Here is a 9,293-nt window from a genome sequence, read left to right on the forward strand (position 1 = left end):
GCTTACCTAAAACCTGGAGGAGCGCAAAACAGAAAGCGTGAGTGGGCAAAAACAAATGTTTTACAAAACCATTTCATTTCTCAACAATTCTAACCCCTCGCCGTAAAACATGTATAATTTTCCCAGAAATAGAATATAAACATATGCATAAATATATATGTAAATATATCAATTCAAATCATGCTTCACATATTCATAATCATAAGTATGCCATGCCAAGATATAACAGAGTAAGTAATTTCAGGTGAGAATAAATTCATGGAAAATAACATATTAGCCGGAATCCATGTGGAAGTCTGTACGGTTGGATTCAAAGCTCATTAATCAATCTAGCTGGAGTCACTACAATGACCTATACGGCACAATACTGCACATAAGTTGGAACCAACGAAAAGGTCTTTACGACAAGACTGGGTGTAAAATAATTGTGCTCAATACTACTCTCTCATAATAGCTGGGCGATAAATTGCTAGTCACCTATGAGTCCGAACCATAGTAAAGGTCTGTACGACAAGACTGTGCATCTAAATTGGATCCAATATGAGCATATGGTGCGAGAGGTGACATTAATAACAGGCATGTGCCATATCTCTGGCTAAATCATAATCACCCTAGGTGCAGGTTTATGAGCTCAAAGTTACTTAATAACATGTCACATTATCGATAATTCACAATTCATAACTCACCTGGCTTACCCGAGCGTCCACAGCACCACAATTATATATATGCATCATATACTAATTCATATACGAAATATAAATTTATATGCATGGCCTTCAAGGCATACTTTCATTTAAATGCATTTTCTAGGAAAATATCAAGCATATAAATATATACTGAAAATCAAAAGCCCACTCACCGGTATGTCGAAGGGTCGTAGCCCCCGAGTCGTCCTTGACTGCGCTCGTCCTCGGGATAAGTCTCACCTATATACGAATTAACTATAAAAACATTATTTAAAGCACATAGACAAAACTAGCTAATAACTTCACATACATTACTCAAATGAGATGTTTGAATATACCAACGTGATCTACACAACTCCACGAACATCCTCATAGTTTTAGAATAATTTTCCGACCACCCAGGTGCCGCCACGCGCCAGCCAAGGCACAGCCAGACGCACCGCCCACGCGCGGGCATGTGCCAAGCACACTGACGGTAACCTTAACGGTGTTAGGGAATATTCCGTTAAAAAGATAGCATATATCGTTAATTATTAACAACGTCATCCAACGCCGTTAGCATAGTCCGTCAGTTTTGATGGAATATACCTTCATCTTCTCCGACGAGTCGTCAATTTCTGGGTTAAATTTTTAAACCTTATATCTCTCTCGTTTTAACACCAAACTTCATGAAACTTGAACCATTTTAAATATCTCACCAAGACGAACCAAACCATACATGAGTCGAGCCCTGAAACTGCCGGAAACCCGTCAGAAAAGATATTTCGGCAATTCTTAAAACTCGTCGTTCTCGCTATTCCGACGTCCAAAATCTTCCAACGAACCACTCCTAGCCTCGTGAGGACCTCCTTAAGCTACCTATAAGCTTGAAATCCCAAAAAACATGATATTTTACATTTGCATGAATAGTACCTAAATCGGAGTTCGAGAGAAACTAGGGTTTTCGAAGGAGTTCTTACCTAAAAATGGAACCATTCAACTCGTATGAACCTCAGGAACACGATGGTGTACTTTAAACCCTCAATTTGCAAGCTTTCTTCTAGATTTGATGTTGATCCGTCTGTGAGGGAATGAGAGAGAGTGAGTCCGAGGGAGAGAGCACGGGAGAGAAAAGAGAGGAAAGGTTTGTGTGTGTGTGAGTGTTCCACGTGGGTCACCAACCAAAACCACAAAAACTCATGTCTAATTTGTTCCAAAAATTAGGGAAAAAAAAATGCAAGTTTAGACCCCCCCCATTTACATGCATAACACACCACAACGCTCACATCCAAGGGTAAAATAGTCAATTCACGTAATCGATAATTTATTTCGGGACGGGCTATGACAATCTACCCACTTTATAAAATTTCGTCATCGAAATTACACACAACCAATACATCCACTAATAATCATAAAATAGACGTGGATACATCTCTCTCATCCGATCCTCTGTCTCCCAAGTAGCTTCTTCCACTGAATGATTTCTCCATAACACTTTCACCAAATGCACTGTCTTATTCCTCGGTTCCTTATCTTTCTAATCCAAAATAGTCATTGGTTCCTCATCATAAGTCAAATCCGGATTAATTTCCAAAGATTGAGGAGGAATCACATGTGAAGGATCTGAGACATAATGTCGAAGCATCGAAACATGAAACACATCGTGTACCTTGGACAACTCTGAAGGCAACTCAAGCCTTTAAGCAACCTCACCGACTCGCTCGGTGATCATATATGGTCCAATGTACCTAGGACTCAACTTGCCTTTCTTTCCAAACCGTACAACACCTTTCCAAGGTGATAGCTTCAGAAATACCCAATCACCTACATTATACCTTCGGTCAATGGCATGCTAACATGGGTCACCAACCAAAACCACAAAAACTCATTTCTAATTTGTTCCAAAAATTAGGGAAAAATGCAAGTTTGGACCCCCATTTACATGCATAACACACCACAATGCTCACATCCAAGGGTAAAATAGTCAATTCACGTCATCGATAATTTATTTCGGGACGGGCTGTGACATCATCCCTTCCTCAATTTAAGGATTCAATTATATCTACTGGCGTTCAAGATTAATTGGATGAAATATAGTTTTTCCAATTTCCAACTCAACATTTTATATAGATTATAAAAAAAACAAGAGTTCGTTTATAATTAAAATTGAGATGTAGACTAGACTGCCTAATTTCATGCAACTGAAAATAAATTTGAATTTTTTAACAACTACTTATAGTAGAAACGTGAACTAAGAGTTTTCACATTTTTATTTTTATTTAAAATGAGTCCTTATTCCAATAATTAATTATTAAGAGTTGACAAAATATTTTTTAGTGTGTTTTAATGTGAAAAGTTATCTTTTTTTTAGGTTACACAACTTACACATAACATACCATAAGTTTTGTACGTACCAAAATAAGGATAATACAACGTACTAATAACTTGGTACGTACTAAATAAATAATTGCATAACGTACCAAAAGCAATATTTTATAACGTACCAAAATACTAATACATACCCAGATTAAATTTATATAATGTACCAATAATGACACACCCCGACCGGAGTCGAGACGTGCTGGCCGTCACGTGAGAGTGACGTAGCCATGAGCGCAAAGCAGAAGCGATAAAGAGTAAGAGAAATACTAACAATTTAAAACCAAGCAACAAACAATCCCAACTAAGAAAGGATACTAGTGAGAGTTTAAGTGTATAAATACACTTTCATAGCAATAAGAAAGTCTAGTTGCAGTCAAGTAGGACAATTACTAAGATCTGTCAGAACACCGTTGAATTCCTCGTGGCCACCAAACTCTGCTAATTAAAACCTGAAGGGGCGAAAAACAAAGTTGAGTGGGTCAGTAAAACACATTTATATGAAAACCTTATTTTCCTTTGAATATCCTAACCCCTCGCTGTAAAACAAGTATAATTTTTCCTAGAATTAATATATAAGAATATACATAAATATATATGCGTAATTATATCATTTCAATCATGCTTCACATAATCATAAACATATGTATGCCAAGCCACGATATAATAGAGTAAGCAAATCAGGTAAGAATAATTTCATAGAAATATAACATGTTAGCCGGAACCCTTGAGGTAGTCTATACGGCTGAATTTCATAGTTCAAAAGTCACTCTAGCCGGAGTCCCTACAATGACCTATACAGCAACATATTGCACCATAGTCGGAACCAAATGCAAGGGTCTGTACGACGATAATGGGTGTAATATAATTATGCTCAATACTCCTCTCACATATTAGCCAGGCGATAAATCGCTAGTCACCTACGAGTCAGAACCATAAATAAGGTCTGTACAACAAGACTGTGCACCTAAATTGGATCAAATGTGAACATATGGTGCAGGAGGTGACATAATAAACAGGCATGTACTTCATATCTCTGGCTAAATCACAATCACCCTAGGTGCAGTTTTATGAGCTCAACATTATTCAATCACATATCACATCATTGACAATTCACATAATCAAAACATAACTCACCTAAGCTTACCTGGGCCTCCACAGCACCATGCGACAATATGCATAATTATGATGTTGATGCACAAAACCGGAAGGGTCTTGGAACAACGTAAATCCGACCGTGAATCTGCAAGAAATGTAAAGAACACAAGATGTATCGTCGTTCACCCCAATGTTTGGGCTACGTCCACACTAATATTGTTTTTCTCTGAGAGGATTGGGAGAGAGCCTCTGTATGTGAGGATGAGAGCTTTGCTCTGAATATGAGAGGCTTCTCATGGCCTAGGAATTGGCATCCCTTAATGAGGAGAGTGAGGGGTTCTTTTATAGAACAAGGGCTCATCGTTTATTACATATTTACCCTTTCATTTATTATATAATTACATTTGAGTCCTCCGAGTATTTATACGAGATCTAAATACGGAGGCCCTAAGTATGGTACAAACAGTAGTCCCCTAAGTTTTCAGTCAAAAGAGTCTTTTGGCTGAAGACGTGAAATTCAGTCTATGTGTGGGCCGAAGTAACTAGATGTTGTCTTGAACTGATGCTCGATATGAGGCGGTGCTCAATTTGAAGTGATGCTCAACTAGAAGTAGCACATGTTGCGAGGCTACTCGGTTTGTGGCTTATGTTGCTTTGGTTGGCTCGGCTTGTGGCGTTGAAGGTGAAGGAGTCCCTTTTATAGAATAAGGGCTCGCTCCTCAATACATAAGTGATGGGTTAAGAGTGATGCTCGTGGCGAGGTGGTTGCTCAGCTGGCGGCGATGCTCTCTAATGAAGGTGAGGGAGTCCCTTTTATAAAATAAGGGTTCGCTCCTCAGTACATAAATAATGGGTTAGAAGTGATGCTCGCGGCGATGTGGTTGCTCAGCTGGCGGCGATGCTCTCTAATGAAGGTGAGGGAGTCCCTTTTGTAAAATAAAGGCTCGCTCCTCAGTACATGAATAATGGGTGCTCTCTAATGAAAGTGAGGGAGTCCCTTTTATAGAATAAGGGCTCGCTCATCAATACATAAATAATGGACTAAGTCCCCTAAATATTTTTCATGAGGCCCAATTGAGGCCTAATATATGGTACATAATGTAGTCCCCTAAGTTTTCAGTCAATAGGGTCTGTTGGCTGGAGACTTCAAATTGAATCCATGTATGGGCCGAAGTGGCGGTTGTTCGGAAATGGTATTTGTATACCCTACATTGAAGCTTTGTAAGTGAAGCTTTGCAAGTGAAGCTTTTGAAGCTGGAGCTTTGTAAATAAAGCTTTTGAAGCTGGAGCTCTGTAAATGAAGCTTTCGAAGTTGATTGACATGAGTGATGCTCATGAATATTGACATAAGTGATGCTCATGAATGTTTATGTATGATTGACATGAGTGATGCTCATGTATAATTTTGGAGTACTGGACGTACTTTTGATCACTTGGTTGGTAATAATAACGGCAGGCTGCCGAATAAATTTGGAGTACTGGGCGTACTTTTGATCACCTGGTTGGTGATAATAGCGGTAGGCTGCCGAATAATTTTTTGTAGTACTAGACGTACTTTTGATCACCTGGTTGGTGGTAATAGTGGCATGCTGCCGAATAATTTTTTGTAGTACTGGGCGTACTTTTGATCACCTGGTTGGTGATAATAGAGGGCCTGGCTCTTTTGGGCATATGGGTCTTCGCCCTTCACATAACATTCCAACCCATTATTTTGGGCTTGCCTTTTTTTTTTAACCCTCTGATGGGGTTTATACAGATGTCTCCGAAAAGATAAGAAAAATAAATCACATCATTCCAAAACAAGAAAAGTAAATCTCATCATTCTGCTGGGGTGTTTATTCCTTGCTTTTGCAGTGTGGGTGTTTATTCCTTGCTTTTCCTTTTGTTTCCCGCAGCTCACTTGATTGCTTTTGCCTTTCCTCTGCGGCTTTGTTGCTTTTGTTATTGTTTTTTCTTTTACTTTCTCTTTTCATTTTCTCAGAAGATGATTTCACATGGCTTTCTCCTTTTGCTTTCTTAGAAATCAGAAAATGATTTCAAAACCGCGAGCACATGGCTTTCTCCTTTTGCTTTCTCAGAAAATGATTTCACATGGCTTTCTCCTTTTACTTTCTCAGAAAATGATTTCACATGCATGAAAATGCCATCACCGACAAGAAATTTGTAGAGCGGGTCCGGGACTTACGCTGCGATCGATATGGATGTTGGTGGTGATGGATTTGGATGGTGCGATTGGAGAGAGGTCAGTCGACGGAGGAGAGAGAGATGCACAACTGACAGAAGTGAGTGTGGTCGGTGGCTTTCGCGTCTCTGTCATTGGCTTGCTGTTTCGAACCTGAGGCGACCATCCAGTCACATACAAATTGTTCCCCGGGTTCTCCACAGACGGATTTCTTGACCTGTATCTCGACCTTGAAATAGACCTCGAAAGGGAACCACTGTATTACTTCGGGGATGGAGAGTAGGAATACCTTAACCTTTTGGAGTACGACATCGTAGCAATCACAGGCAGAGATTAATCACTCTTCACTTTCCGAAATAAACAATCAATCTCTCGCCTTTTCTCTCTCTCTCTTTTTCTCTCCTCTCGCTCTGTGGTGGTGGTTGATCTGATCGCACACAGACTGAAGGTGGTCGATGCGGCAAGCGACGTCTACGATTTGGCAACCGACTTTAGGCAAGTTTAAGCACAACTCGCGGCCAAGGCCAGAGGAAACGCCGATGACCATGACGACTTTGTCGTGGAGGTGGCTCTAAGGCTCCAAATGGTCCAACACTCGATGAGGTGGCTCCAAGGCTCCAGGTGGGGGTGAGGATTATGAATCGTCTCCCATACGGAGTTCTAGTAAGTTCACATGTGTTCTCTTTCGATCCTTCAACATCTGGCACAGTTATCATAGTCGGATCCAAAGCGCGTTGAATCGCAACCGGGTCTCCAATGGCCGGTGGTGCTGGGCCGGGTTATGGCCCAGGATTGGGTTCAACAGTGGCGTGAAAATGGGACAGGAAGTGGACCTTCATAAATGTCTCTACAGTGGAAGAGGTTGCATCTGCTGCTCCATCACCTTGGCCGGCGGTAGTGGGTGTGACGCGTCATACCCCAGTTTATGCTAATGGATCCGTAGGTGGAGACAGGGGTCGCATGAGGAAAAATAGTGTGCAGATATTTGGGGGTATTTTCTGGGTTTTTGTAACCATTTGTTTGGGTTTTTCTAGGAAGTGATTGGAAAAACTGTGATATATCTGAAATAAGATTTGGGTGTTTTGATTTGTTTGGTAGATGAAAATGGAGATCCGTAGGCGTTTTGGATTTTTTGCGGATCCACGGTGGACAGTGGTTGTGATGAAAAAATGGGAAAGAACCGACATAGCTTTTCGTGTCGATTCCGATAGACGGCACCAAATGTTGATGCATAAAACTGGAGGGGTCTTGGAACAACGTAAATCTGCAAGAAATGTAAAGAACACAAGGTGTATCGTGGTTCACCCCAATGTTTGGGCTACGTCCACACTGATATTGTATTTATCTGAGAGGATTATAAGGGAGAGAGCCTTTGTATGTGAGGATGAGAGCTTTGCTCTTAATATGAGAGGCTTCTCATGGCCTAGGAATTGGCCTCCCTTAATGAGGAGAGTGAGGGGTCCTTTTATAGAATAAAAGCTTCTCACTTATTACATATTTGCCCCTTCATTTATTACATAATTACATTTGAGTTCCCCGAGTATTTATACGAGATCTAAATACGGAAGCCCTAAGTATGGTACAAACATATGATAATGCATATACTAAAATAAAATATAGGCATTGGCATAGCATGGCATTTAAATCATATTTCCTTTAAATACGTTTTCTGGGAAAAACGTCAAGTGTATATATATATATACTGAAAATAACTGCCCACTCACAGATATGTTGATGGGTCGTAGCTTCCGAGCCTCGATTGATTACGCACGTCTTGAGAATAGGTCTCACCTATAGGCGTAATAACCGAATAAACGTTATTTAACGCACATAACCAACAATAGGTAATAACTTCTCATATATTGTTCAATTTGGGTATACGAATATACCACAGTGACCTACACAACCTCAAGATCATCCTAAAATTTTTAGAATATTTTTCCTAGCTCCCACGCGCCTCCACGAGCTGGCCAAGGCACGGCCAAACGCTCCCCCCACGCGCGGCCATGTGCCAGGCACACTGACGATGTCAACTGACGCAATCAGGTATATTCCTTAACAAAACTTAACGGCGTGACTAACGCCGTTAGAATATTCCGTTGAACTTAACGGAATATTCTCTTGCCTTCTCCCTTCAGCTCCTGCGACCGTTGCCGTCGCCGTCGCCAGAAACTGGAAAATTTTCATTTCTTTATATCTTCTTCGTTTTTAAACCAAAATTTATAAAACTTGAACCATTTTAAAGATCTCCCAACGAAGAACAAAACCATACCTGATTCGAGCTCTGAAACCACTGGAATCCTGCCGGAAAAAGCTTCGATAATCCGGCAAACCTTAAAACTTGTCGTTCTCACGATTCCGACATCCAATTTCTTCAAACGAAGTACTTCGAGCTGCGTAAGGACCTCCTTAAGCTCCCTATGTCCTTTAAATTCCCTAAAAATTAACATTTTACGTGAGCATGAATAGTAGCCCAAATTGGGTTTTGTGGTTCAATGTGAAATCGAAGGTAATCTTACCTGTAATTGGTACCTTTGAACTCGTGAGGACCTTAGGAACACAATGGTACCATTTTTCTTCTTCGATCTGTCACGTTTACAAGGAATTCTGGTTGTGTCCGTACAAGAGAGGAAGAGAAGGAGAGTGTGAGTCTGAGAGAGAGAGGGCACATAAGTGAGAGAGAGAAAGTGAGGTGTAGTGTGTGGACCAAATCTCTCCAACCAATCAAAATTTAGTCTTTCTTAATTCCTAAGTGGTTCCAAAAACTTAGGAAATCATAATTAAATCTAACTTAAATACAAGTCATACGCCACACAACTTAACGTCCAAGGGTAAACTAGTAATTTCACGTCAACGGAAATTATTTTCCGGAACGGGCTGTCACAAATAACGTACCAAATGATTGGTACGTTATATTTAATATATCTGTTTGGTACGTTATATTTAATATATGTGTATGTTATATTTCA

This window comes from Malus domestica, chromosome 09 (assembly GCF_042453785.1).
Source record: "Malus domestica chromosome 09, GDT2T_hap1".
In the NCBI taxonomy this organism is placed as follows: Eukaryota; Viridiplantae; Streptophyta; class Magnoliopsida; order Rosales; family Rosaceae; genus Malus; species Malus domestica.